The sequence below is a fragment of the Coregonus clupeaformis genome, chromosome 9 (genome assembly GCF_020615455.1).
Source record: "Coregonus clupeaformis isolate EN_2021a chromosome 9, ASM2061545v1, whole genome shotgun sequence".
NCBI classification, from domain to species: domain Eukaryota; kingdom Metazoa; phylum Chordata; class Actinopteri; order Salmoniformes; family Salmonidae; genus Coregonus; species Coregonus clupeaformis.
In genome coordinates, this window is record NC_059200.1 from 42900550 (window position 1) to 42925515 (window position 24966).

At 42.1% G+C, this 24966-nt stretch overlaps 1 protein-coding gene and 1 non-coding gene across 5 annotated transcripts in view; one reads left to right on the forward strand and one right to left on the reverse strand.

Annotated features, from left to right (window-relative positions):
- Window positions 1-24966, reverse strand: part of LOC121573839 (PDZ and LIM domain protein 5) — a 130435-nt gene that overhangs the window by 77528 nt on the left and 27941 nt on the right. The gene's annotated exons all lie outside the window — the stretch shown is intronic.
- trnaa-ugc lies at window positions 19057-19131 on the forward strand. The gene has a single exon. It is a non-coding gene; the product is annotated as a tRNA-Ala (tRNA).

Below are 24966 nucleotides of genomic sequence, written 5' to 3' on the forward strand. Positions count from 1 at the left end.
GGTGCTCTCTCTCTCTTTCTCTCCCTTTGTACCTCTCTGTATCTCTCTCTTAAAAAAATAAATCTCCCCTGTCCCTGATCCCATCCGCAGCACAGCACAAATCACAGGCCGATAATACAGCGTTCACATGAATCCATCCACACCCTGATAACTGGAATCGATAGAGAGAACGCTAACCATTGTGCTCTTTAACTGAATAAACCTTACTAAAGCTTTACTAGGAAGGCAGGGAGACAAGGAGAGGGAGAAGGCCAACAACACTATATTGGGTCCATATGACATACTATCAGTTTAAGGACTTGTGAAGTCTTCTATTTCTAAGTCTTATTCTTCTTGAAGAGATCCTATTAACACGTTAATACTGGAGACAGATAACGAATAGAGAATCATTATTAATAAACCTTTAACATTTGGACTGTATCTCGTTTGGTCTCTCTTTATAGTTTCCTGGAATACCAGAGGGAGTTTTGGTGTTTTTTATTTATTTTCCCTGGACTGGGATTCTGGTGAAAGCTCCGTTCTATGTCAAACAAGGGCAGGGCTGAAGACCAGACAGTTCTCCACAAAGTACCATTTGAGGAAAGTTCCTGTTAATCTAAAAGAAATATTAAAATAGTTTAGTTTCTAAATGACCCAGGATCCCACATTATCTATGCTCTGTTTAGATTAGTTGGCATTCAATCTCTTTGCAATGATCATTCTAATTTTGGGGGGGCTCAGGGTTCTATAATGAATCCAGTGTAACTCACACTAATGATCAATGTTCTATAAAAGTACTTCTACACTCAAGGAAGTACAACTTCAGAGCAACATGAACTGTGTGTTTAATAACAGACTGAGGTTCCATGAGAAAAATTAGAAAAACCCCGGCAAGTGTCTGTAAGGAAGATTGACCGGACAGAATATACTGTAGATGTTTACTGTGACATCACAGAGCTCTGTGAGAAATGATCCAGACCAAAGGAACTGCTCTGTCGACCAACAACAACAGCTTTTACTGGCCCAAAGTCAGCACTGCTGAAAATAGGTTGCTGCACTCCAATAATTGACCCTAAAGTATTCATCTCAAAAACTGAAATAATGATTTCTCTCTAAATCATGTCACTATTCGGATGCCAAATCCACATAACCCCAAGAGACTACAATACCCTGTGAGTGAGCCTCACAAAAACGAATGGTTTATTGGGAAAAGCCTGGATAATCACAGAACATAACCTGATTCCCGCTGATAGCTTGACCTGAAAGACTTACTGCGGTGAGTTTACGCACTGAACTATCAATCAATGACAACTATGCCTCCTTTATTCTAATAATTTGATTAAGAAGTAAGGAAATGGACAGAGTATGTGTTGCCTAACGAGTAAAATAAGTAATTCCATGTATATGGCATAAGGTTTTAACAATGTTACTGATTTAGAAAGATTACTTCACATACTATTAGTCTTAGGGCCACAACCGACTGTGAAACCTGAGATTCTGATGAAGCATGAATGTTTTTGGATGGGGTCCATTTTACCCACGGCTCTCATCTGCTATCTTAACCCTACCCTTTGAAATGTAATGTAATATTATTGCTCTGTGCAGTACAGGCCTTATTTCTCCTCTCATAAGAAACAGAGACATAGGCTGACATTAAAACACACACACTGTGTATAGGCCTATCTATTACATATACAGTCCAATGCCATGTGGGTGATCTGATCTTAGTGTCCAGTAATGGCATGACATGTCAACAGCTATAGATTCCACTCCATGGTGGAATGGAATGACACAAGCAACACCATAATAAGACATGTGGGTAGAGATAGCAACACCATAATAAGACATAAGGGGTAGAGATAGCAACACCATAATAACACATGGGGGTAGAGATAGCAACACCATAATAACACATGGGGGTAGAGATAGCAACACCATAATAAGACATGGGGGTAGAGATAGCAACACCATAATAAGACATGGGGGTAGAGATAGCAACACCATAATAAGACATGGGGGTAGAGATAGCAACACCATAATAAGACATGGGGGTAGAGATAGCAACACCATAATAAGACATGGGGGTAGAGATAGCAACACCATAATAAGACATGGGGGTAGAGATAGCAACACCATAATAAGACATGGGGGTAGAGATAGCAACACCATAATAAGACATGGGGGTAGAGATAGCAACACCATAATAAGACATGGGGGTAGAGATAGCAACACCATAATAAGACATGGGGGTAGAAAGAGCAACACCATAATAAGACATGGGGGTAGAGATTGTGAAGGAAGGAGATCCTGTAATAATCTGCTAAACTGAGGAGAGGTCTTAATATAAAACAGAGACAACAACAGAGAAGTGAAGAAAACTTGATGACCTTCAATGTCTAGTCTTGATACTTTGGCTGGAACAGGACCCAACTTCTTTGCACCATAACAACAAGCCATTGTTCCACTCTTGTATAACCTTTGACGTGTGCATTGGTGCAAGCGATCACGTCATCAAGGAGTGATCACAGGTATATTAGCTTTGTGAGCCCAACATTCTGGGTAGAACTTATTCTTGAGACATATGCTCTGTGTCTCTGTGTGTAATTTCTGACTGCAATTGCATTAATAAAGGGGATTGGTTTTAAGGTATTTCTGGTCAGATCTGGTCATTGGAGAAGCTGAATTTTGCTGGACAGTGAACGAACCCCAACAATAGCAACACCATAATAAGATATGGGGGTAGAGATAGCAACACCATAATAAGACATGGGGGTAGAGATAGCAACACCATAATAAGACATTGGGGGTAGAGATAGCAACACCATAATAAGACATGGGGGTAGAGATAGCAACACCATAATAAGACATGGGGGTAGAGATAGCAACACCATAATAAGACATGGGGGTAGAGATAGCAACACCATAATAAGACATGGGGGTAGAGATAGCAACATCATAATAAGACATTGGGGGTAGAGATAGCAACACCATAATAAGACATGGGGGTAGAGATAGCAACACCATAATAAGACATGGGGGGTAGAGATAGCAACACCATAATAAGACATAAGGGGTAGAGATAGCAACACCATAATAAGACATGGGGGGTAGAGATAGCAACACCATAATAAGACATGGGGGTAGAGATAGCAACACCATAATAAGACTTGGGGGGTAGAGATAGCAACACCATATTAAGATATGGGGTAGAGATAGCAACACCATAATAAGACATGGGGGTAGAGATAGCAACACCATAATAAGACATTGGGGGTAGAGATAGCAACACCATAATAGGACATTGGGGGTAGAGATAGCAACACCATAATAAGATATGGGGGTAGAAAGAGCAACACCATAATAAGACATTGGGGGTAGAGAGAACAACACCATAATAAGACATGTGGGTAGAGATAGCAACGCCATAATAAGACATGGGGTAGAGATAGCAACACCATAATAAGACATGGGGGTAGAGATAGCAACACCATAATAAGACATGGGGGTAGAGATAGCAACACCATAATACGACATGGGGGTAGAGATAGCAACACCATAATACACACCACTTTTAGAGTAAAACCTCATCTTCAGCTGTGGGACACAAAGGGAACGCTGTCCCCCTACCTCATACAGATTTTGGAACATGGATGTATCAACTTCAGACCAGCGCTCCAAGAGAAACAGCAGCAGTCTCAAGCTGCGTACCACCTGGCAGGTGAAAACTCCATCCCACCAAAACAGGCTTACATTTCAGGCGGCTCTTACACTAAAATGACATTATCATAATTTTCACAGTATTATTCCAACCTCATAGTGTGGAAATATATATAAAACACAGGAAAATCAAGTTTTTGACTGTGCTGGGATTTTAAGGGATAACTCCAAACCCTGTCGTTGTGTAATAACCCCCATAGCATGACCATGCTCCTTTCCATCTCTGTATGATTTATGATTCAGGCTCCTCCTCCTGCTTTGTACTGTGTTGTTATAAAGCAAAAGCTATGTCCTGGTTCTATTGAGATCACAGAGACAAGCTACAACATCTCCCCTTCAAACTCCTAACTCTAATGAAAATATATAATGTGGCCAGTAGAACAACAGCCAAGTAAAACAAACTACAAGCACAGTAGCTAGCAGACTACAGGCCAGACTCAAATGTCAAACCGATCCTGTAATTAAGCTAGCCACTTCCAACTGTTGTCCTAAAATCGAGTGTGATAGTCGAGTGTAAACGATGTCGAGCCCTCATTGGCTGTCAGATTACAGAACCAAAACAGTCCATCAGGAAAGCAGCAGACAGCGTTCTTGTTAGAATGTAGTCCACCCTGCCCTATTACAGCTTCATTATGCCTTAATTACACCGGATATAACTAAAACACTATCCATCATAACAGTACAATGCATCACAACCATAACAAAGGCAAATATGCACCCTAACCAATTATGTCTCATTAGCCGTCAAGAGACCTGAAGAACAATCGACTGATCTGCTGCAGTCTCAGCCACTATGTCATCTTTAAATTGTGTTTTTCTCGCAATCAATTAATAGAGAAACTACTGGAGCCACGGCTAGACTGTTGACAGACGTTGTAGTAGAAAAGTAGAAAAAGGGCTTAATTGCCAAAATCTCTCACTATCCCTTTAAAAGCGCTTCGAGGCTTCAATATATATTTTTTGGAGTGGCAGCAACGATTTAGCAACGTTTCCATGCAGATGCCTTGTAATAGTTGACTTTCCTACTGTACTGTATGTACAGCCAGTCAATCAAAATGGTTCCCAAATGTTGCACTGACAGATCTGGACACCTGACTTATATTCTGGTACTGAATATGTTGAATGATGATATAAACAAGCTTAAACTTTGTTTTACCAATCAAACAGCTGTAAAGAGGTGGTTATAACAAGCTCCCCATTGGATACAGTCTTGGCAAAGGGGTAAAGAACAAAGGTAAACAGATTATAGCTGTAGTCACAACAACTAGGATGGGATGGGCCTTTGGTATGATAACAGTTGTTCAGCACTTACAGCTAGTCTGTCTCTAGGCAGACCAGAGTGAGAGAGCGATGGGAGCATTACAGACAGGCTGGCGAGTGTTGTGTAGAGAGAGGGCCCATCAGTGGAATGACAGACAAACGATAAGCCTTATGGTACCACCAGCCAGCAGTATGTTTGTTTAAATAGTTGACTTACACTAACATTCCTCGGCTGAGAGAGAGAACGAGAGAAGGTTGGGATAGCTAACAGACGGTTCAAAGAGAGAGCGTGTCAGTCCTGTCTGAGAGGAAAGGAAAGGACGATATTTATCACAAAAACTGTAATGTACTGCTACAGGGGGCCAGAGATTGTTGTTGTAGGATGACTGTGAAGGTCACTTCTAGTAACTTTTTAAAAGGACATTCTAATCCAAAATGAAAATGTAATTATGTTGACACCATCTGAAATGTAACTGATGCGCGCCACTGCACTGTAGGGAGATGATGAGGAGCAAGCGGTGGCTCTTCGCTCGTGGCTCTCATTCGCGCCACTGCTCACTCTGTTTGCTACAAATATACACTACATGGCCAAAAGTATGTGGACACCCCTTCAAATTAGTGGATTCGGCTATTTCACCAACACCCGTTGCTGATAGGTGTATAAAATCGAGCACACAGCCATGCAATCTCCATAGACAAATATTGGCAGTAGAATGGCCCGTACTGAAGAGCTCAGTGCCTTTCAACGTGGCACCGTCATAGGATGCCACCTTTCCAACAAGTCAGTTTGTCAAATTTCTGCCCTGCTAGAGCTGCCCCAGTGAACTGTAAGTGCTGTTATTGTGACGTCTAGGAGCCAAAACGTCTCAGCTGTGAAGTGGTAGGCCACACAAGCTCACAGAACGGGACAGCGAGTGCTGAAGCACGTAGCACATCAAAATTGTCTGTCCTCGGTTGCAACACTCACCACCGAGTTCCAAACTGCCTCTGGAAGCAACGTCAGCACAAATCACATTTTATTTGTCACATGCGCTGAACACAACAGGTGAAATGCTTACTTACAAGCCCTTAACCAACAACGCAGTTCAAGAAATAGAGTTAAGAAAATATTTACTAAATAAAATAAAGTATAAAATAAAATAAAAAGTAACACAATAAAATAACAATAACGAGGCTATATACAGGGGGTACTGGTACCGAGTCAATGTGCAAGGGTACAGGTTAGTCGAGGTTGTACATGTAGGTAGGGGTAAAATTACTATGCATAGATAATAAACAGCGAGAACTGTTCGTCTGGAGCTTCATGAAATGGGTTTCCATGGCCGAGCAGCCGCACACAAGCCTAAAATCACCATGCGCAATGCCAAGCGTCGGCTGGAGTGGTGTAAAGCTTGCTGCCATTGGACTCTGGAGCAGTGGAAACGCATTCTCTGGAGTGATGAATCACGCTTCACCATCTGGCAGTCAGACGGACGAATCTGGGTTTGGCGGATGCCAGGAGAACGCTACCTGCCCCAATGCATAGTGCCAACTGTAAAGTTTGGTGGAGGAAGAATAACGGTCTGGGGCTGTTTTTCATGGTTTGGGCTAGGCCCCTTAGTTCTAGTGAATGGAAATCTTAACGCTACAGCATACAATGACATTCTAGACGACTCTGTGCTTCCAACTTTGTGGCAACAGTTTGAGGAAGGCCCTTTCCTGTTTTAGCATGACAATGCTCCCGAGTGGCACAGCGGTCTAAGGCACTGCATCTCAATACTTGAGGCGTCACTACAGACCCCCTGGTTCGATTCCAGGCTGTATCACAACCGGCCGTGATTGGGAGTCCCATAGGGTGGCGCACAATTGGCCCAGCGTCGTCCGGGTTTGGCCGGTGTAGGCCATCATTGTAAATAAGAATTTGTTCTTAACTGACTTGCCTAGTTAAATAAAGGTTACATTTTTATTTTTATTTTTATGATTAAAAATAATAATAATAACAAAGCGAGGTCCATACAGAAATGGTTTGTCGAGATCGGTGTGGAAGAATTTGACTGGCCTGCACAGAACCCTGACCTCAACCCCATCGAACACCTTTGGGATGAATTGGACCGCCGACTGCGAGCCAGGCCTAATCGCCCAACATCAGTGCCCGACCTCACTAATGCTCTTGTGGCTGAATGGAAGCAAGTCCCCGCAGCAATGTTCCAACATCTAGTGGAAAGCCTTTCCAGAAGAGTGAAGGCTGTTATAGTAGCAAAGGGGGGACCAACTCCATATTAATGCCCATGATTTTAGAATGAGATGTTCGACGAGCAGGTGTCCACATACTTTTGTATGTTGTAATTTGTTAATCTGATCTTAAAGGGATAGTGCGAGATTTTGGCAAATAAACAATTTTTCTATTTACCCAGAGTCAGATGAACTCATGGATGCCATTTTTAGTTTGACAGCACGCAGAGAACCTCTCCCTCAACGTGACCAAGACAAAGGAGATGATTGTGGACTACAGGAAAAAAAAGAGGACTGAGCACGCCCCCATTCTCATCGACGGGGCTGTAGTGGAACAGGTTGAGAGCTTCAAGTTCCTTGGTGTCCACATCACCAACGAACTATCATGGTCCAAACACACCAAGACAGTCGTGAAGAGGGCACGACAAAACCTATTCCCCCTCAGGAGACTGAAAAGATTTGGCATGGGTCCTCAGATCCTCAAAACATTCTACAGCTGCACCATCGAGAGCATCCTGACTGGTTGCATCACCGCCTGGTATGGCAACTGCTTGGCCTCCGACCGCAAGGCACTACAGAGGGTAGTGCGTACGGCCCAGTACATCACTGGGGCCAAGCTTCCTGCCATCCAGGACCTCTATACCAGGCAGTGTCAGAGGAAGGCCCTCAAAATTGTCAAAGACTCCAGCCACCCTAGTCATAGACTGTTCTCTCTGCTACCGCACGGCAAGCGGTACCGGAGTGCCAAGTCTAGGTCCAAAAGACTTCTCAACAGCTTCTACCCCCAAGCCATAAGACTCCTGAACAGCTAATCATGGCTACCCGGACTATTTGCACTGCCCCCCCACCCCATTCTTTTTACGCTGCTGCTACTGTTAATTATTTATGCATAGTCACTTTAACTCTACCCACATGTACATATTACTTCAACTACCCCCCCCGCACATTGACTCTGCACCGGTACCCCCCTGTATATATAGCCTCCATACTGTTATTTTATTTTACTTCTGCTCTTTTTTTCTCAACACTTTTTTTGTTGTTGTTTTATTTTACTTTTTTATTTAAAATAAATGCACTGTTGGTTAAGGGCTGTAAGTAAGCATTTCACTGTAATGTCTGCACCTGTTGTATTCGGCGCATGTGGCCAATAAAATTTGATTTGATTTGAAATAAAAATGGTATACATCAGTCCATCTCTCTTCGTAAGTAGAAAAGTTCTCGCACTATTCCTTTAAAAGTGCTTCTAGGCAACGATTTAGTAGCGGCAGGGCTAAATGAATAAAGCGGAAACACTGAATCCCTCTCACCTCAACATCTCTGTCCCAACATCTGGTGAAATAGAAGAGAAAGTCTTGGTATGTTGGACGAAACATTCTGAGTTTTTCTTTTGCTTTCAAGAAATAGGGCCAACAGAAGTACGATACCAAGACAGCTAAACCAATCATCATCAAGCCTTTCTTCCCTAATACGCACCCCTTTTAGAGTAAAACCTAATCTTCAGCTGTGGGACACAAAAGGAACGCTGTCCCCCTACCTCTTACAGATGTTGGAACATGGATGTATCAACTTCACATCAGCGCTCCAAGAGAAACAGCAGCAGTCTCAAGCTGCGTATGTTGGCGCCTGCCGCTGCTCTTTGTCAGAATGACATTTCCAGTCAGTGGGCTGAGTGTGGACCAGCACATACAGATCAGGGCCCATTCCTCCTGGTCCTAACGTCTGGAGGCAGGCCTGGAAACATGACACAGTGATGCCACCACTGTGTCTCTGACCATGTGATGGTGGAAATATGCCCCAGGAATGTCACTCTCTGACCAATGAAGCGTACACTGGTCCCTCTGGAAAAATGACAGGGCAGTTGTTTTTATTGTCACATACACCGGATAGGTGTAGTGAAATGTGTGGTTTTACAGGGTCAGCCATAGTAGCAGGGTGCCCCTGTAGCAAATTAAGGTTAAGTGCCTTGCTCAAGGGCACATAGACAGATTTTCACCTTGTCGGCTCAGGTATTCGAAGCAGAGACCTTTGGGTTACTGGCCCAACACTCTAACCGCTAGGCTACCGGCCGCCCAAAGGTTGTGGCTTTGCTCACTGATCCTGTGGTGTTAGTTCTGACCACCAGTGACTCGTCACAAGCCTTTTCATTAAGGTCATGGTGGTCACGGGAGGTATACTTTTATAGCCTGTGGAAAAACTACCAAATAACACATAACAATAACCCACAGAAGTACTAAAAATACATATTTCACAGTGGCTGAACTTGGTGATTTTATTGGCATTCACGGCTCTGTAACATTGGTTTTGACACTGAAACATTATGAGTGCTGTGGTGTTCCAGAGGCGTAATTTATTTTTGCTGTAGGAGACAACATGTTCTAGCTTCATGGCTTTAAAGAGTAAATCAGACATTGTTTTCACTGAAAACACATAAAATATCTGGTTCTATTGTGTAAGCCAGCTAACAAAAGAAAATGAGTTACTTCTTAATGTCTCCTAACATTTAACTGCCAAGTCCACTGTGGTTAATGGAGTAAGGAAGGAGTCTGTTTTGTATTTATTCAAACAGTACCATTCTTCTAAGTCCACATGCCAAGATCGAAATGAAATGTTGTTTCTCTAGGAGTCTCTGGGAGATTCCATACTAGAGATGCAGCATAATTCAAAAATACTTATTTTCAAATGGATGGTTGTTAAAAATGTTGTATTTCTCCCCCATTCATTGCCTGCACGCCACCTCCAAAATACATAAAAAGTCTGACTTCCATACACCGTATTTAGCCTATTGTAGGTTGTGAAATCCTTGAGACTGAGGGAGTTTGAAATTTGGAAATGACATCAACAGTGACGTTTTTGCAGACAGTAGATTTTACTGTATATCAGCACAGTACAGTTATACAGCATACAACACATGCTACTCAACTGACAAGTAGCATAACAGTTAAGGCAGAAAAATAACCTATGAGCAATAAGACACAAAGCACCTATTGTTTCATAAACACAGAATACATAAGGGTCTTTCTATAAACTAGGGTACCAGTGAGGATTTCCTACACTGGACAACTTGTTACAGCTGTTGATAAGTCATTTATTTTTTTCATGTCATTACATTAAAATATAAGGGGGGACATTGCTATGTATATTTAAAACCTATGTTTAACCATTTCTCATGGTTGGTGTCTTGACGGATTGGTCAAAAATATTGTGAGATTAAACATTTATTTTCTGTCCTTGCATTTATGGCAGTGTAAGTTGTCGTTGTATCATATAAATTATTAAGCATTAATCAGTTAAATTAGACATTGAACTTGAACGCTGTAAGAATCCTGGATCTAGCTGTCTGACAGTTTTTTTGTATAGATCTCAGAAATGCAGTGTAACTACGTAACATTTTGTATCTCCTTATGTGGAGTGAAAACAGTTTTCAGTGGCACACAAATCCAAAAATAATGTATGCGATTTCAAAATCGAATGCTTCTAACTGAAAGAGTCACCTTACCTTGATAATTAAAACCTAAGTCGATACTGTCATTAAAGTGGTTCTTCAATAATTACGCATAATACTTGTTGGATGCGCATTTGGTGTCGAGCTGTTTAATTGCACCGTGATATAGGCCCTTTTCACGTGACGTCAGACAACTTCCGTTCTGCCGCGATGCAGGTTATGTTTACATCCGGTGTCGCTTAGGAACGCTTAGCTAGTAGCACATCATTATGGAGTTCACCCAGTCCCTTTCACATCTGCCAGAACGACTTGCTGACAAGTGGTCCCTTACTTCAAGATCGAAGCTTGATAAAGGCTACAAGTTCTTCGTTGAAGGTTACCTGTTTGATTATGAAGGTACGTGTTTATCTTTATTTAGCTTAAATTAGCCCTATGCTAGCGAAGGTTATGAGCTGACGAGTTTCTGTTTTGCAGCCTCTTTTTAATATTACTGCTGTTTGTATCGACCGTAAAATAAGAGTCAGTAATGTATTAATGGCTAATGCTGCGCCCTTTCTCCCAATCACTGTATTGAAACAGTCTCAAGTGTAGTTAACGGTGAGGTGACAGTGAGAGGGCGATGTTACAGGTCCATGAAGAAAAATGAGGAGGCTCATCGGCTTCAGGTTTCTCAGATAAACAGTTCTCTAACATTATGATAAGATAGGTTAAGATAGATAAGTTTTCTTTTTGTTGTGTTTTGCTGCGGTTGCAGATTTAATAAGAATGATTCCACAAAGTTCCACTGTGGATCAGTTTGTTTCTCAGTCTGAGCTCTGATTTTGTATCATTAAACTTAATACACAACGAAATTCTTACAAACCGATGTGGGTTGTTGACGGCAATAAAGACTGGGAAAGATTCTGTGATAACTCAAAATGTTCAAATTTTCGATAAGTGTTGGCACTACTTGTCAAAGGTTTCAGAACAGCCAATTTTTCTTAATTAAAAAAAGAAATTGGGTTTTGAAAATTGTGTACAGTAGTTTATAATGAAACGCAGAAAAAATGTTTTGTAAGTACAGCACTAATTGTTATGTCTCTATGAACAGGTTACACTAGACTCTGCAGAGGTTCCTGTGGTACTCAATCACATGTCATGTTCCTGCTCTGCTGGGAAAGCACTATGTAATCACATAGTAGCACTTCTTTTTCAAAGTGCTCACTATGTTACCATGGGCTTTAAGACAGTGCCATTGCCTCTGTCATGCACCAGCGCACTGCAGACCTGGCACCGGCCTAGGACACAGGTCAGACATTATTTGTTACACTGATGCAGAACTTTGCAGTTTGTATTGACTTTTGACAATGTATTGTTCATCATTATTATATCACAGGGAATTGTACCAGAGGCCACCAATGATATGGCGGTGTGTAAACCAGCGGCTAAGAAAAAACAAGTGTCAGAGCTGGTGTGAAGTGCACACTGTACCGAGCCTATGATGGTGAGTCTGAATGAGCCCCCGCCTGTACTAGAGCACAAAGACTTTAGTGCATTTCTAAAATAATACAAACATAAAAGTGATTATTATTTGTTACTTTTTATATAGACTTTCAGTGGATATTTTTTTATTTGTATTAGAAGCATGTACGAGACTGGATGAGTGTGGTTGTCTTTTTTAGTGAAAAAGATAAGGTGGCATTTAATGAAATCTAAACTTGACATATCTCACTTTCATGCCAGGGCCTATTCCGGATCCTCACGTCATGGCCAGTGCTGAGAAACTGAAAGACATCCGTCCACAACCAGGGATTTGCAAATTGCTGCACGGGCTTGAGGGCCTTAATTTGGTGGACTCTAAATTTGGCCCTGTGCCATTTGGGTCTGTGCTTTCTTACCAGTGCCCTCTAGAATTAAGTAGAGATATTATTAAACACCCTGGTGCCAGTGAGTTTCCTCAGTTGCCTATTGAAGGTTACAACTTTAAATTTCCCATTGATTTTGAGCCCAACTACATACAACAATGTCATTTGGACAGCCTGATTGTGTCAGAGGAGATGTCTGCTGCTATTGAAGCAGAAACAAGAATGCAGTCAGAATGCCAGCTGTGGAGCCAGGTACGCAAACCCCGACTGACAGCCAGCAGATTCCGTGAAATATGCCATGTTCGTGGGGAGTTGTCTGCCAAGGCTTTGGCAACCCGCATTCTGAGAGGAACTCCTCAGACAGCTGCTATGAGAAGAGGGTTGGATCTGGAACCTGAGATACTGAGGCAATATTCTGATTTTTGTGATGTCTCTCTGAAACAATGCGGGGTCATCATCCACCCTGATTCACCTCACCTTGCAGCCAGCCCGGATGCTAAAGTCTTCTGCCCAACAGAAGCACCACCATTTGGTCTTGCTGAGGTTAAGAGTTGCGATGTTGAAAATGTTACCCAAGTTAAACACCTGATCACAGTTAAAGGCCAGGCCTGCCTTAAGAAGAGCCACAAATACTACTATCAGGTTCAAGGCCAACTCGCCTTAAGCGGACTTCAGTGGTGTGACTTCATTACAGATACCCGCACTGACTTCACAGTTGAGAGAATCTTTAGGGATGAGGAGATTATCCACTCAATGCGACAGAAGCTTGATCATTTCTATTATAACATCTACATGGATGTCTTCTTAAGTTATAAAACATAAGGCAGAATTTTATGTGTAAATAGTGTTAAGGTAAATGTGGAAGGTGAACCTTTGACATTTTTTTCTTTAACTGCAAATTAACTTGTCATATACTGTATATCTCCTATGTACTGAAACACACATTTTGAAAAGGATTGTGATGTAAATGTCGACATGTTTTTCTTTAACTGCAAATGAACTTCATTGTGTTATATACTGTATATCTATGTATTGAAATACAAATTTTGAAAAGGATTGCGATGTTGTAAATGCTCTTACCAAAATCAAAAGGATTGGAAGCAGTTGCTTGCAAACATATATTTAATAGTTCCATCAGTGCCATGACACATAAGCACATAACATGGTTAATAGTTGGATATTTTTACAATATATCACATTAGGTTCATTAATAGCTATGAAAAAGTTATTACCCTTAACAAAAACATACAGTATAACATTAGATCAATTAAATTACCAACAAAGTTAATTCATATTTACATTTTTTTGTACATACAATACAGTAATATAAAAGTACTTCTATTTACAGCCCATCTAGCTTACTCAGGAAATATACAACTTCCAGTTGACAAAAACATCAGACTGGTTTGTCTCCTTTAATGTCAAGAGGTCCCTGATAGTTCGACATGAGGCAGCAGATGGCCCACAGCTGATTCACTGAACCCACTGTGGAAAGAGGAACAAGCCCATCCCAGATATGGTACTCCTTCACCCTCCGTATGGCCCTCTCGACTAAAATCCTCAGCCGGGCGATGGCCTGGGTCTTAAGAGTGTCCTCCCTGCTGAGCTGAGGAGATTTTTTCAGTGGAGGGATGACGAGTGTTGCCCCCACTTCTGACAACATCCTCTCGATCAGGAAACCCTTGTCCGCCATTAATTCATCTCCGGGCTGAAGTAAATGCAAGATCTGACATTTCCGTGTTATTTCCATGTCGGAGATGGAGCCTGTGTAGAGCTTTGATACAAATGTGATAACACCACATGGAGCTACACCAATCAGCCCTTTAAAGGTGGTGTGATTTTTGTAGCTCGAAAAGGTTTCTGACTGTAGTGAGAGGGAGGATGGTGTTTCACAGCGGATCTCGGTGCAGTCTACTATAACTCTCACCTGAGGGCAGTAGAGCTTGAACTTATCAGGCATTGTGGCCTGCACCTGCTCTCTTGTCATCCACACCGGCAGTGAGCCAAGAACCTGGTAAAGGTAGCTAGTCCATGTTAAAATGATGCGGCTAACTGTGGACAGGCTGACCTCAAAGATGGTAGACAAGGTTTTCTCCTGAAGCCCAGCTGCAACACGACACAGAAACATAAATAGTTCATCAATAAGTGGAAGTTTTCGGTGAGGGCTAGGTGTCACATGTGCCGTTTGCTGTGCCTTAGACCAGTATACAAGCCGTGAAGCAGAGGGATAAACAGAATCCCAAAACACGGTGAAGACCTCCTTTGAGCTGAATCGTGTGTAGTAGCGATAGTCCTCATCTGTGACACAAAAATTAAAAAGGAGTGGATGCTGCTTCTTAACTGTCAGGTGCTGGATCTCAATTTCTAGGGACAACACTTGCAGCTCCAACTCTCGAATTCTTTGAGTAGCACTGTCCAGTTTACCTTAAGGGGAAGAAAAAGCATACATGTTGGTAGGTTAGTTATTACTCATCTATCCCATCCCATTTTCAATAAATAAAACTGAAGAAGCTTCTAAGATGGATGAGGTTTAAAACGCCAAGTCTTTTCACAGAGAGACCAGTTACTCCAAATCGTAGTATAAAATAGTATTTTTACTTAACTGCCATATACTTTTACTTTTTTTGCCAAACAGATACAGTGGGGAAAAAAAGTATTTAGTCAGCCACCAATTGTGCAAGTTCTCCCACTTAAAAAGATGAGAGAGGCCTGTAATTTTCATCATAGGTACACGTCAACTATGACAGACAAAATGAGAAAAAAAAATCCAGAAAATCACATTGTAGGATTTTTTATGAATTTATTTGCAAATTATGGTGGAAAATAAGTATTTGGTCAATTACAAAAGTTTCTCAATACTTTGTTATTTACCCTTTGTTGGCAATGACACAGGTCAAACGTTTTCTGTAAGTCTTCACAAGGTTTGCACACACTGTTGCTGGTATTTTGGCCCATTCCTCCATGCAGATCTCCTCTAGAGCAGTGATGTTTTGGGGCTGTCGCTGGGCAACACGGACTTTCAACTCCCTCCAAAGATTTTCTATGGGGTTGAGATCTGGAGACTGGCTAGGCCACTCCAGGACCTTGAAATGCTTCTTACGAAGCCACTCCTTCGTTGCCCGGGCGGTGTGTTTGGGATCATTGTCATGCTGAAAGACCCAGCCACGTTTCATCTTCAATGCCCTTGCTGATGGAAGGAGGTTTTCACTCAAAATCTCACGATACATGGCCCCATTCATTCTTTCCTTTACACGGATCAGTCGTCCTGGTCCCTTTGCAGAAAAACAGCCCCAAAGCGTGAAGTTTCCTCCCCCATGCTTCACAGTAGGTATGGTGTTCTTTGGATGCAACTCAGCATTCTTTGTCCTCCAAACACGACAAGTTGAGTTTTTACCAAAAAGTTATATTTTGGTTTCATCTGACCATATGACATTCTCCCAATCCTCTTCTGGATCATCCAAATGCACTCTAGCAAACTTCAGACGGGCCTGGACATGTACTGGCTTAAGCAGGGGGACACGTCTCGCACTGCAGGATTTGAGTCCCTGGCGGCGTAGTGTGTTACTGATGGTAGGCTTTGTTACTTTGGTCCCAGCTCTCTGCAGGTCATTCACTAGGTCCCCCTGTGTGGTTCTGGGATTTTTGCTCACCGTTCTTGTGATCATTTTGACCCCACGGGGTGAGATCTTGCGTGGAGCCCCAGATCGAGGGAGATTATCAGTGGTCTTGTATGTCTTCCATTTCCTAATAATTGCTCCCACAGTTGATTTCTTCAAACCAAGCTGCTTACCTATTGCAGATTCAGTCTTCCCAGCCTGGTGCAGGTCTACAATTTTGTTTCTGGTGTCCTTTGACAGCTCTTTGGTCTTGGCCATAGTGGAGTTTGGAGTGTGACTGATTGAGATTGTGGACAGGTGTCTTTTATACTGATAACAAGTTCAAACCTGTGCCATTAATACAGGTAACGAGTGGAGGACAGAGGAGCCTCTTAAAGAAGAAGTTACAGGTCTGTGAGAGCCAGAAATCTTGCTTGTTTGTAGGTGACCAAATACTTATTTTCCACCATAATTTGCAAATAAATTCATTAAAAATTCTACAATGTGATTTTCTGGATTTTTTTTTCTCAATTTGTCTGTCATAGTTGACGTGTACCTATGATGAAAATTACAGGCCTCTCTCATCTTTTTAAGTGGGAGAACTTGCACAATTGGTGGCTGACTAAATACTTTTTTTCCCCACTGTACATGGTTACTCTTATTTGTAATACTAACCAGGAGAAGGACGGCAGGCATAGTCGTGATCGTTTGTCACTGCAGGCAAAGCACCCTCTGTGCTGTCAGGCATCTCATGATCAGAATCATCCAGGACAGCAACACCAAGACGCTTTCTTGCTCGCTGGTAAACTGACTCCCGAGCTTGTGAGCCGCCTCCTATATGTGTGAAATTAACCATATGCTTGTCATGATACATTTTGGTAATCACTTTTCAGTCCCTAAAATGACAAAATGTAGCAGCTATATTGCATCAGGATTAAATTATTAAACATTTTGTACAAGTAATATATTATTGGATTACAGTAGTATTACGTTTAACGCTGTCTACCTATCCTTACCCCAATCATTCCAGTGGAATCTAGACGGCACTGATCCCTGTTTAATACGGATCCGTCCACTGGCCGATGTGTATCTATCCTCAGGGGGAAAGTGCTGACTGCAAACAAAGGTGCTCCCACGAAGAATCTTAAAACTTGGTCCCTCATCTCTCCTGATCGCCCTCACCCAACGGGCACGTATTTCTCCATCAACAGGGAAATCGTGAAAACTCAGATACGGGAATTTCTGTTTGTTGTTTGAACAAAATGGTACACTGCAATAGCATCTTCTCGAAGATTGTGCCATGCTTCGGTGTTGGATGGGATACTGTTGCGATACAGACACCGAGAGAAAAGAAACAGCTAAATTAACATTCAGCTTTGACCAGGAATCAATATTTATCTAGCTATCATGCACAACAGTATTTGAATAGGTGAGTTACTATACATTCATGAATAAACTAACTGCCTAACAAAGGGTTAGATAGCTAGCTAAGTAAACTTGTTACATTACAGCCAGGCAGCAATGTAACGCTACCTTTTAACGTTATCGGTATCTGGTACTAAGTTGTTGTTAGCTAACGTTAGCCCACTTTTAAGTAACTAAGGCAGTGAACAATTATGAATTAACAATAACGTTAGCAAGTTACAAACCATTGCATATACGTAAACATTATTACTCTTAACTTTACTAATTTAACTTAAACGTACCTTTTGGAATTTCTTCAAGTAGCTAGCTTGCTAGTTAGTGGTCAACAGTTGTATTTTCGTTGAGAAGTCTCAGGTTACGGGCGAACGGAAGTGAAGTTAACCTGCTACGCGGAAAGGCGGAAGTTAGATGACGTCATCGTGAAAAGGGCCTATTTTCATCATTTGATCCAGGAAGGAATTTTCCGAATGACAGTCACGTGACAAACAGCTGTTGTGGAAGCGCGTGCGACGCAACAACAGCCCAAGTCTCATTTGTTACGCTGGTGAAGACAGTTGTGGCTGGATCCACGTTGGATCTAATATCCCTAGCGAAATGATGTTGATCATCTGTTGTTGTCTGCTTGATTTACAGCAGGGTCTCGTTAGATTAACAGAGAAAGCATGAGTTCATGTTTTGATATGTTTTTGTGCCTCGGATTGGACACTGAGTCCACACCCACCGTTATTCCTATTCATTATTCTGGACATAATGACAACAAATTACATAGCCTAGTGGGCTTCTTCACAATATGATCTGGTAATGAAATAACATGACAAATACATTTTGGTTTCCATGTTACACCTGCAATTTTAAACAATACAAGGGGCTTGAAGTAGCCTACTTGAACTTGAATTGGAAGCTCAGAAATGCAAGTACTGAAATAGGCCTACCTTTCTTCAATTAGGTGCTTAAAAATTCCTTGTAATTATTGTAGCTGATTTATAAGGTCTCATGATCCCTTATAATGATCAGTGTTTTCTTTCTGATCAGTTTTTGTGAGCGATGTGGCCACTTTCGTTGGTCTCCCGCCACTTCAATTGAAGGGTGTTGCTCTACTCTGTTGCAGTAAAACCACTTGCGGTTATTATGAGTACAACAACATCTAATCTTGGCTTCAACTTGGCTTTCCATACAAATAATTCAATTACAAAAAGAACATGGTTTTTGGTCGCTGCTTAAAAACAGCGATGGTGAGATTCAAATGGCGATGGTGAGATGAATACTACCGCTATTCATGGACATAGGCTTTATTATGTGTGCCTGCGTCAGCCACACAAGCTACAGAAAAATTGCATGCATCCAATCTATTTAGTCAAGCAATGTCCACATTATTCTCACATATTTTAGAATGTAATAATAATTTGAATATCAATGCATTCTCAAGGCCAAATATTAGGCCCTATATGTACAATTATATAAATTATACAATTGTATAACATTGAGGTCCTTGAAAATTACATGAAAAAGTCCCTGAAAGTCCTTGAATTTGACTCGCCAATGTCTGTATGAACCCTGCTTAAAGGATGTATAGTCCTACAGGGGCCTCCTGTAGCTCAGTTGGTAGAGCATGGCGCTTGCAACGCCAGGGTTGTGGGTTCGATTCCCACGGAGGCCAGTATGAAAAATGTATGCACTCACTAACTGTAAGTCGGTCTGGATAAGAGCGTCTGCTAAAATGACTAAAATGTACTTATGTTGTTGTATAGGTGGAGTTATGGGCCAATTTGCATATATCCTTTACACATGTGGAACTGCATAAAGATATTTAAATTTTTGTTTCAAAACATTTTGAAATGTTGATCCCAATGTCACACATAGGCCCCATTATTTATAGAAAAACCCATAAGATATTTCAGAGGTGTGATATCATATGCCAATCTACTCCCCCCTCTGGAGGTGATTGACAGATAGTAGTGTCTATCTGTCAATCACCTCCAGAGTAGTGTATGTCTGTCTGTCTGTCTGTCTGTCTGTCACATCCACATCCAGAGTAGTGTCTGTCTGTCTGTCACATCCACCTTCAGAGTAGTGTCTGTCTGTCTGTCTGTCTGTCTGTCACTTCCACCTCCAGAGTAGTGTCTGTCTGTCTGTCACATCCACCTCCAGAGTAGTATGTCTGTCTGTCACATCCACCTCCAGAGTAGTATGTCTGTCTGTCACATCCACATCCAGAGTAGTGTCTGTCTGTCTGTCTGTCACATCCAGAGTAGTGTCTGTCTGTCTGTCACATCCACCTCCAGAGTAGTGTCTGTCTGTCTGTCTGTCACATCCAGAGTAGTGTCTGTCTATCTGTCTGTCTATCTGTCTGTCACATCCACATCCAGAGTAGTGTCTGTCTGTCTGTCTGTCTGTCTTTCTGTCTGTCTGTCTGTCTGTCTGTCTGTCTGTCACTTCCACCTCCAGAGTAGTGTCTGTCTGTCACATCCACCTCCAGAGTAGTATGTCTGTCTGTCACATCCACCTCCAGAGTAGTATGTCTGTCTGTCACATCCACCTCCAGAGTAGTGTCTGTCTGTCTGTCTGTCACATCCAGAGTAGTGTCTATCTGTCTGTCACATCCACCTCCAGAGTAGAGTCTGTCTGTCCGTCACATCCACCTCCAGGTTTCTCCATCTCTTGCCATCCCCCTCTCTCCCTCTCTTTCTACTGCTGAAGAGATTTCTATAACATTCTCTCTCTCTCTCTCTCTCTCTCTCTCTCTCTCTCTCTCTCTCTCTCTCTCTCTCTCTCTCTCTCTCTCTCTCTCTCTCTCTCTCTCTCTCTCTCTCTCTCTCTCTCTCTCTCTCTCTCTCTCTCTCTCTCTCTCTCTCTCTCTCTCTCTCTCTCTCTCTCTCTCTCTCTCTCTCTCAGCTGCTGTATAAATGTGGTGTGAATAAATAACTTCCTCTGATAGGTAGAGCCATTATCTCCCAGAAGGTGCTGTGGTAGGTCACTGAGCTGAGTGACTGACTGTGTCCCTGGACTAGCCTGGATGACACAGCGCACAGGGCAGGGAGACCTGGTCCAGGGCACTGAGCTACTTCACATGAAGCACTGCCACCACCCACCAGACCACTTAAAATGACTAGGGCCAGCTGAGCAGCTAGCTAGTACTCAGTGTGTCATGGACATTCTGTTAGACACGTCACAACACTGTGTGCCTACTGCAGGCTAAACTGGGCCACATGCTCAAGGGTCCACACAGGCCCTTAGAACAGCCCTCAGTAAATGTTTATAAACCTATAAATACCCCAGGAGGAGAGCAGCCACTCTCAGGTCCCACTTAGGGACACCTCTCAGTCTGTCAGCCTCTCAGCTGGACAGGCCATCTGAGATATGGGACCAAGACTGACCGCCATGCTGCCTCCTTGTAAAGACTTCAGACAGTTCACAGCATCTAAGTATCCGAGCGGGTCCGGATATAGAATTCTGATATGATTGTTACGGGTATGTGTAATTTTAACTGACTTGTCCAGACTGCTGCAGTAGAGAGAGAGAGAAAGAAATGGTAGCATTTATGCTGCTGCTCTTTGCTTTGGCGCGTGTAGCTTGTTGTTGTTGGCCAATCATAAGTCATCAAAGCAGCAATAGGCTACAGTCATAGAGCCTCTGTGTGGGGCAAAAGTTAGGAGATACCTAATCAATGGAAGATTAAATTAAAATGATGGAATTAAAAGTTAAAGGAGAAGGGTAGGCTACAATGACCAAGAGCCAACAGGTAGGCTGCTACTTTATATTCTGAATGGAGATTCTGCTGTTTGTAACTGTGTAGGACGAGAAAGCACATGCAGCCTCAGTTAGCCTGGCTAGCTAGCTAGCTTAAGTAGCTTCTCCCGGTTTGATGCAGTTAAGACAGGTACTACGTAATCATATCTACTATAGCGCAATCTACTATAGCGCAAGTCTACTATAGTGCAAGTCGGCTTGGTTGGTTGCTGTCTCTCGTCTCTCCCTCCCTCCTCTGGGTACATTGACTTCAATACAAAACCTAGAAGGCTCATGGTTCTCACCCCCTTCCATAGACTTACACAGTAATTATGAAAACTTCCAGAGGACGTCCTCTAACCTATCAGAGCTCTTGCAGCATGAACTGACATGTTGTCCACCCAATCATAGGATCAGATAATGAATCTAGTACTGAGAGCATAAACTACAGCTAGCTAGCACTGCAGTGTATACAATGTGGTGAGTAGTTGACTCAAAGAGAGAGAAAGACAATAGTTGAACAGTTTTGAACAAACTAATTTCTTCAAAAATGAAGGAGAAGCAAGAGAGAAAGAGAGAGCGAGAGAGCGAGAGAGAAAGAGAGAGAGAGCTAGCTATATTTCATATTTTTTTCACTTTCACTTTCACTTACTTAGCTAGCAAATAGTTTAGCCTACTCAAACACCCGGCTCAAACAGAGAGGGTTTACTAACACTTTAGTTCTAGTAGCTATGTTGACTATGACATTAGCTAATATGGTGACAACGATGTAGGCTGTGTGTAGCGGTTAGCGGTTATGATGGTTTGGCTTGGAAAGATTTTTCTGCCTGGTCACAGACAGCTGATGTGTTGTGCACTGAAGTCCACAAGTAAATGGAAAAGGTGAGAGTAGGAGAGCACGTAGATGCAAGAAGGAATTATAGCTACAACAATCAAAGTGATCATGCTGTTTGTATGTGGCTGCTATGAAAGTGAACTGTGTTTGCATGTGATCAGGGGTGTATTCATTCCGCCAATTCTGTTGAAAAACTTTCTTAAACGGAAGCAAACGAAACGGGAATAAACATACCTGAATTTGCCAATAGAAACTCTTGTTTGCAACTGTTGGACTAATGATTACACCCTAGATCAGCTAGATGCAGGCAAGAGTGTGCAAGGTGGTATTGAATGTGTTAAATCAAATAAAATTTGATTTGCCACACGCGCCAAATACAATTCATTACCGTGAAATGCTTACTTACAGCCCTTAACCAACAATGCATTTTTTTCAATAAAAAAGTAAAAACAACAACAACAACAAAAAAGTGTTGAGAAAAAAAGAGCAGAAGTAAAATAAAATAACAGTAGGGAGGCTATATATACAGGGGGGTACCGGTGCAGAGTCAATGTGCGGGGGCACCGGCTAGTTGAGGTAATATGTACATGTGGGTAGAGTTAAAGTGACTATGCATAAATAATTAACAGAGTAGCAGCAGCATAAAAAGATGGGGTGGGGGTGGGGGGGCAGTGCAAATAGTCAGGGTAGCCATGATTAGCTGTTCAGGAGTCTTATGGCTTGGGGGTAGAAGCTGTTGAGAAGCCTTTTGGACCTAGACTTGGCACTCCGGTACCGCTTGCCGTGCGGTAGCAGAGAGAACAGTCTATGACTAGGGTGGCTCAAGTCTTTGACAATTTTGAGGACTGTCACTGTCTGTCACCTTGATTACTCAAATTTCTCTCGACTTTTGCACCTACGTTGTAAACTTTCTTTCATAGGCTAGGTTGTAGCAACCTCATGATGGGTATGGGGAAAATTTGAGTATCATGTAGTGGCCTAAACCTATTGATGTTACATTGAGCTGGGTGAATGGAATATGAATGACAGTCATCCAATATGCTGTAATAGAAATGAGGCCATGCTTATTAAAAAAAAGAATCACACTCCCTCATCTTAAACGGCACCGACCGCCACTGACGGGTCTAGTTGTCCTTGGGTCCGTTCGGAACGGGTCTCTATATTTAAAAAAAATATTTATGCATATTGGGCCCGGATGGGAAAGCCCCAGGTCCATTTCGGAAGTTGGACCCATGAAGGCCTCTACATTACAGTACAAATGCTTTGCATGTGTTTCTGTATCATTGTGTGTGTGGGTTGGGGCAGAGGCAGGGCAGGGTTATGTTGTGTTGTTGACTACGCCTTGGGTGGGTGCAGTGTCATGTTTTCCATCTCTGTCCTCATGTTATCTCTTGACATGTGCCGTGGGCATATGGAGAGATCAGAACAGTACAGACTGTTTCCACTGGGCCTATTGAAGCTGACTCCCTTAAAAGGACCCCAGCCAGCTGAACACAGCTACAGAGCTAGTGGCTGTGGATGTGTGTCCATGTGGTTAGAACATGGGTGAAAATAAAGCCTTTCACAGACACAGAGTGATACTGTGGGTATCTCTTTCTGGGAGGCCAGGGCACCACCACCACCCAGTGATTATAGTCTCTTTCATTCTCTACAATGGCTCTGTTTATCCCCACTGTATGTATTCCATGCACAAAAATTCCTCCAGATGTAAACATTCAGTAGAGTACTGTATTTCTCTCAAAACAAATGCTTCTCTCTCACAATGTGCTTCTCAGAGGAAGGAAATCATATGTACTGTATTTCAAAGCCTTTATGGACTTGGCATAACCTTTAAGAAGTCTAGAGGAGTATCGAAATTGAGAAATGAATTCCCATTAGACCCAGCCAGACATTTGCTACGGGCATATAACTTCATTTTATGTACATTTATGGAATTGTCTGTGAAGTGGATGATCGTATTGCTCAGTTCATACTTAGGCAGCCTTTGGTTTTCACAAAGCAGCATTCTGAGAGTGTTGGACAATGCCCAAAGTTAGACAAACCCAATGCTGCCAAACCACTAAGCTCAAAGCTGACATTTTGGATTTGGGGTGATATTAACATTTGCCAGACACATTCTCAGAGGATTTCTTCCCACCTGATTTATTCCAATGTCTGCTGGAGTAGATATTTAAAGCTCTCAAGCACCGAAAATTCCATAAACAATATAATTTGTGGCTCAGATATAATCCCTTTACTGATCTGAGTGTCTTACTGTAAATACAGGGATATTATGGGCGTTTGTGATTTGTCCTTATAGACCTAATTCAACTGTCTGAAAACAGAATATTACATTTGAAAAGTTATGTTAATATTTAGTTTTGGCAGTTGCATGTCCAGATATGTCAGTAACATTAAACTTAATGAACAGATACAAGCATGGATACGACCACATTTAGCTTCATAGTTCATATCTTTTGTTTTAGGATTCCTTCCAAGGAAACTCTCCCGAGCATCACTTGCCAATTTCACTTTCAAATCAGGAAGCGCAAATCTCCAAAACCAACATGGAGCTACAGTCAAAGCAGACTGGCTCTATCATCAACATCGGTAACACGTCTGAGGGGCAGAGTACTGAGCAAATACTAGCTAAAATACTGTACAAGACGTCATAATACTGCTGTGCTATTGACAGAGGCACTTCAACAGAAATTCACCAATTTAATAGCAGTATAAATTGATAATTGTGGGTCATACACTGCAGAGTTTGGCGTGTCTATTAGAGAAGCATAGTCACTATCAATTCACAATCAGTGTTGGAGAGAATCCCCTCTTTCTCACAGCAGCAACACAAACAGCGTTATGGAGAGAATCCCAAACAGTGTGTAACTATGGTGACGCAGCAGAGCAGCAGTTCAGAACCATTCATCACTAGCAGTAGCAGAGTCCTTC